This window comes from Silene latifolia, chromosome 7 (genome assembly GCF_048544455.1).
Source record: "Silene latifolia isolate original U9 population chromosome 7, ASM4854445v1, whole genome shotgun sequence".
Classification (NCBI taxonomy): domain Eukaryota; kingdom Viridiplantae; phylum Streptophyta; class Magnoliopsida; order Caryophyllales; family Caryophyllaceae; genus Silene; species Silene latifolia.
Window position 1 is genome coordinate 96533014 of NC_133532.1, and position 6913 is coordinate 96539926.

The following is a 6913-nucleotide window of genomic DNA, read 5'->3' on the forward strand; positions in this document are numbered from 1 at the left end:
CACATCATCACATACCCACTAACCATATAATAACTAACACAAATCCCCAATCACCTAAATTAGGGTTTAAACAAACTTGACTAAATACTATAAAATCGGTACATAGATTCTACCCTCGACGCAAGGATCACAAGGATGCAAAGAACGATGAAATCCGACCTCTCAAGCTCCGGGATTTGTCAATAACACGGATGAATGCGAAGAACGTAACTTGAATCTCTTTTCAATGTGATTAGGTTTGTAAAAGTGTATTATAAAGATGACGGAAAGATTTATATATTAATTCTGGTTATTAACAAAACCAGACAAAACATTACCCGTAAACCGAGCCACTCGGTCGAGTAACTGACGTACTCGAACGAGTGCCACTTACTCGATCGAGTACCCAGGATACTCGATCGAGTACCCTACAGTCATAATACTGTTTTAAAAACCAAAACACCCTTACTCGACAGAGTAAGGCCCACTCGATAGAGTACCCAGAGGCTCATAAAACCATAGTATTACAGCGAAACCCGGACCCTAAGGAGAGACTACAGTCCAAAATTGGAGAAAAGCTAGGACCTTTATTACCTAGAAAGATGGAGGATGGAAAGGGGAAGAGAACGGCGCAAGAATTAGCTAAAACCGTCAAGAAACAAAGGAGAAATCTATGGTTTAAGACGGAAGTTTAATGAGGTTTAATATGTTGTTGTTAGTGTTACTGTGTTTGATCAAAAGAGAGAAAGGGGAAGGAGGGAAGTAGGGAAATGTGGACGGCAGTGAGTGATAGAGGATGATGGAGTAATCTAAGGTTGAAGGTTGGTAGATTAATGGAGTTCATGTGTTGGTGTTTGTTCTGTGAGTCGTACGAAAGAGGGCAAAGAGGAAGGAGATTAGGCGGGTGGGAGGCAACAACAAAAATAGATTATACTAGTTTGAGTGTGTGAGAGGGAGTGTGAAATAAAATAATAAGAGTAGGTGGGTGTGTTATCGACATGAGATTGGTCCGGAATAATCTAGTCTCACAAGAGAAATGTGACGGTCTTTTGCTAGACGGAAATACTTCTTAAATCTACTATAACTTAAGACGGAAATTATTATTATTATTATCACTATTATTACTATCCGACTAAAATATGTAATTTTATATAATTTAAACCTTAAAAATATAATTTTATTAATATTAGGCTTAAAAATGTAATTAATTAAATTAAGCAATTTAAAAGTGTAAAATAAAGTAATAGAATGGTTAATTAAATTATATATGTCAAAATGGGAAAATTCGCGGGTGTTACAATCACCCCACTTTTTTAAAAGTTTCGTCCACGAAACTTGAATGTAGAAAATGAAAGGTTATAAAGATAAAGCTAGACTTTTTGAAATCGGCAACCAAAACATTAAAAGCTCACTCATTGTAATAAATAAAATTCCTTCAAAAGTTTCAAGTAGAATTTTCCAACAGCAACAGATTCTCGTCAAAGGAACGTAAGTGTTCTCGTTGCGCATACAAGAACATCAACATTGCAAATCAAAGACAAGGTCAACTACCAAATCATTTGTAGAAATCTGACATCAAAATACTTCCAAAAACATTTATGGAGAGTTTTCAAAAGTATAAGTCTCCTTCATGGAACGAAATTGCTCTTGTCGTGCACACAAGAGCGCTAACTATCCAAGTCAAAGACAAGTTCAAAACAAAATCATTCGCCGATAAGCGTAGAACAAGTTATTAGACGCCTTTAATAAGGAGTCCTAACATTCCATCAACACTAAAACCTAATGAAAATGATAATCCACTCAAATTTTGTTTTGCAAAAATCAAATGAAAATTAAAAGATTCATCTTTAAACTAAAAAAGGAGTCAAGTTCTTGAAAATATAACATCAACCTTTGACAAGGAAATCGTAAATAGATCAAAGTTAGTTAGAAATCGAGCAAAATTAAAAGTAATCTCGGGTTTAGCAATCAAAGATCATGATAAAGAAGTCTATATTCAAAGAACCAATAGGGAAATAAATCGGACTTCCATTTTCAAACCTTTAGAATAGGTAAAGTTTTGTAAAAGTAACATAAATTTTTAACAACGAACCAAAAATGGTAGCTTGAATTGGTTAGAAATTGTACGAATTGAAAAGTAACATAGCCATCATAAATACAAGGTACGCTAAGAGAGTCCAAACTTAACCAACAAAAGGTCTATGATGAACTTCCAAGGGGTAAGAGTCAGAGTTAGGTCAACAAGGATGTCAAAGATAGAGTCTTATAGGTTACCAGAATCAAACTTAAAGGAGTAGCACGACGAAGTGAGGAAGAGAGGTATGAACGACAACGCGTATGGTCAATGAAAAATGGAAATTAGACAACAAGGAAACGCCAGGTACTCAAATCTCAAATAACGATATCATCCTAAATGGTTCCTAAAACTTCCTAATAAAATAAATTTTACAACCACATTACCTCCAAGGATTTCCTCAAAATAACTTATGCCACTTTACATCTAAGTTACTCCATGAAACAAAGTACTTCACCACATTGTGATTCGACAATTCCCAATCATTAAACATCCATGCGACCTCCACAAAACAAGATCAAAACTATTAACAAAGCTATACTCATACCCAACAATCGTCAAAAGGTAACACCAATCTATGTGTGGTTATCAACATCCTAAAAGTATCTCTTTCCAAACTCACATCATAAACTTCACCACATGTTTACTCCTAAAGTAGCAACGCTCAACCTACTAAGCTTTCAAATCCCAAATACGACTAATAAAGTCAAGTTCCATTATTTTAGTAACATAGGCAACTCACACTTAACACAAAGAATCCCAAACCGTGTAAACAAAATGGAGATTTTAGAGAGAGATTTCTATGACTTCTCTCTAGGATTCTAGGGTTTCCATTGCAATATGGCAAGGAAATCAGTGTCCAAAAAATCTCGTATTAAAACACAAGATAAACTAAAATCTAAATCAAAAGCTCGAATTAGACTCTTCTTTACACAAATTCCTGAACATCACTTGGATAATTCTCTAATGCATCAAGCAAGTTCGTCTTCTGTTGTCCCTTGTTCTGCGGATGCTAAAGGTACTAAATCAGTCAATGAAATTGTTGGGATTCCAGAAATTGACCTTGGATCTATTTTTGAGCCGAATGACAAAGTTATTGTTTAAGATGCGAGTGAATTAAGTAGTGAGGAAGCTGAGGAAGTTTCTGAGGAAGGATGGACTGCAGTTGGTAAGAAAACCCCTATTGTCTCTTCTTCTTCGTCTATTCTTCAGTTTACTGTTGAGGATGTTAAACCTGAAATTGAGTACTGGAACAGCTGTTATATGTTATGTTTTAGGGAGTAATCCTCCTTGGGAACTCATTTCTGGTCATGTGAAGCGTATTTGGGGAAAATAGAAGTTTGACAAAATTTCTTTTCTTCCTAATGGTGTTTTCCTAGTGAGATTTCCCACGATGGAATGTAAGGAACTGGTTTTACAGTAGGGTTTCCCAATGTTTGACAATAAGCCTATTATTGTCAAACCTTGGACTGAGTCTGCGTCTCTTCATAAGTCTCCTATTCAACATGTGCCTATATGGATAAGATTGTGTGGCTTAGGACTCAAATTTTGGGGCGAAAAGTGTTTGTCTAAATGAGCTTCTATTTTGGGCAAATATATTAAGGCAGATACTGCTACCCTTGATAAAACTAGGAAGGGTTATGCTAGGTTTCTAGTTGAGGTTCAAGTGGGACAAGAATTCCCGAAGAAGATTGTATTTAATGTTGAACATGGTCAGCAGCAAAGTGTCCTGGTAGAGTATGAATGGAAGCCGTTGATATGTTCTCTCTGTAAGGGCATTGGGCATCATCAGAGTGTGTGTAGGAAGAAAACTGTTGCACCAAAGATGGTTCAGGTTTGGAGGCCAGTGGCTAAGTCTGCTATCCCTCCTTCTAAGTCTCCTTCTAAGGTTGCAGTTCCTGTGAGTCAGGTGGTGCAGTCAGTTGGGAGAGTAGTTACAGCAGTTACCTCTTATGCTACTGTACTTACTTCTCCTCGAACTTCTCCCACTAAGCCACCAAACTCACTTGTTTCTACCCCACCATCTCCTATTAAGCAGCCACACACAATTGATCCTGTCTCGGCTGGGGTTCAAGAGGGGGAACTGTTTCTAATCAGCCTAATATTGAACATGGATAATCTAGGATGTTGGAATGTTCGTGGTATTAATAATATTAATAAGCAAACTGATATTAAATGGTTTTTGCATCAAAATAAAATTGGCCTATATAGATTAGTAGAAACTAAGGTCAAAAGTCATAATTTCAATTCTGTTCTGAATAATATTAGTAATAGGTGGTATGGTATTAATAATAATATACATCATCCTGGGGGGAGAATATGGATCATTTGGCTTCCTCAGGTTTTTAATGTTCAACTGGTGAGAGCATCCGATCAACAAATTACTGTAGATGTGGAGGACATTAATGCTGGTGACAAATTTTTGTTCACAGTTGTTTATGGCTGTAATTCTGATAATGATAGAATGCAGCTTTGGCATGATCTGACTTCTATTAAGGACTCTTACTCTGGTCCTTGGTGTGTGAGTGGGGATTTCAACAATGTCCTACATTTTAATGAGAGATTGGGCAGCACTGTTATGTGGGGTGAGCTTGAGGATTTTAGACAATGTGTTCAGTACTGTGAATTGGTGGATATTCAAGCTCAGGGCTCCGTTTATACTTGGAATAACAAGCAAGACTCTAATACTAGGGTGTATTCCAGAATTGACAGATTTCTTATCAATCATGAGTGGCTGAATCTGTATCCTAATTCATATGCTTACTTTTTGAATTAAGGGCTATTTGACCATAATCCTTGTATATGCTATAGAAGACTGGATAGATCTCTCAGGAAAACTCATTTTAGGTATTTTAATATGTGGGGACAAGCCTCTGATTTTCCTGAGTTAGTTAGAATTGAATGGGAGAAAACTATTATGGGTTGCAAAATGAATCAAGTGATATCCAAGCTTAAATGTCTCAAGAAACCTTTGAAGCTGTTTAATAGGGCTAAGTTTTCTGATATTGAAAAAGCTGCAGATCTGGCCAGGCTCTTATTGGATAATATTCAGACCAAGTTACCTCAAAATCTTCTTGATCATGAGTTGTTGGAAGCTGAGAACTCTGCTGCACAAAAGTATGCTACTCTGCACAAAGCTCAAATGAGTTTCCTAAGACAAAAAGCAAAGGTTGAGTGGCTTAAGGAAGGGGATGCGAACATTGCCTTATTTCATAGGCATATTAAAGCTCGTCATATGCATAACAAGGTGCTTAACATAACTGATATACATGGTACCAATCACACTGATCCTGTCCATATTGAAACCTCCGTTTTGGAATATTATCAGAAGCTCTTGGGTAGTAGCAAGGTTTCTTCCCCTGTTCATATACCTACTGTTAGGAAAGGCAACTTGGTGACTGCTGATCATGTTCACATTTTAATGAAACCAGTTACTGACATTGAAATCAGGAATTGTCTTTTCTCTATTCCTTCTAACAAAGCACCCGGTCCTGATGGCTATTCAAGCCAGTTCTTCAAAGATGCTTGGCCTTTAATTGGAGCTGATATTTGTGCTGCCATTCAGGATTTCTTTTTAACTGGTAAGCTGCTGAAACAACTGAATGCTACTATTATTTCTCTCATTCCCAAATGTGAGCATCCTTCAACTGTTCTTGAGTTCAGACCCATAGCCTGTTGTAATACTCTGTATAAGTGCATCTCCAAGCTACTCTGTAATAGACTGAGTGAGATACTTCCTGATATTGTGAGTCCTAATCAGGGTGGGTTTGTTAAAGGGAGACAAATTGTAGAAAATGTTCTTATTTGTCAAGATTTGGTAAGGCTCTATAACAGGAAGTCAGCATCCCCTAGATGCCTTCTTAAAATTGATCTTAGGAAGGCTTATGATACTATTGAGTGGCCTTTCCTTCTGAGTATGCTTCAAGATTTAAATTTTCCTCAGGGTTTTATTGATAAGATCATGACTTGTGTCACCACAACAGCTTAATCTTTATCTCTCAATGGTAACTCTTTTGGATTTTTTCATGGCAAACGTGGTCTCAGACAAGGGGACCCATTATCTTCTCTCCTATTTACACTTTGCATGGAATACCTATCAAGAATCCTAAATGTGGTTAGTGAGCAGGAAGACTTCAAGTTTCATCCTCTTTGTGGGTTTATTAAGTTAAATTATCTCCTTTTTGCTGATGATCTGCTTTTATTCTCTAAGGTTACTCCTAGCTCTATCATGTGGCTCTTAAGGGCATTCTCTACTTTCTCTAAAGCAAGTGGTTTATACCTCAACAAAGATAAGTCTGACATATATTTCAATGGTGTTTCTCCTGATGTTATGAATGATATTCTTCAAGTCTCTGGTTTTAGGAAGGGTTCCCTCCCTTTTAAGTATTTGGGGGTTCCCATTTCTTCAAAAAAATTGTCTAAAAATGATGGATTGCAGCTCACTGACAGAATTTGTGCAAGAATTAGATCTTGGGGCACTAGACAACTTACTTATGCAGGAAGATTAGCTCTTGTTAACTCTGTTCTTACAAGTCTCCACTCATATTGGTCTAGCATGTTTCTCATACCTAATGGGATAATGAACAAAATAGACTCAATATGTAGGAATTATCTTTGGGGTGGTAAGGATTCTTATCAAAGAGCCCCTAATGTTAGTTGGCACAATTGCTGTACTCCCAAAGCTGAAGGTGGTCTTGGCATCAAAAATTCTAAACTTTGGAATAAGGCTCTTATTGGAAAATATATTTGGTGGTTGGCTAGTAAAAAGGATCATTTATGGGTCAAGTGGATTAACCATGTTTATATGAAAGGTATACATTGGTCTAACTATGATCCTCCTGATGATTGTAGTTGGACCTG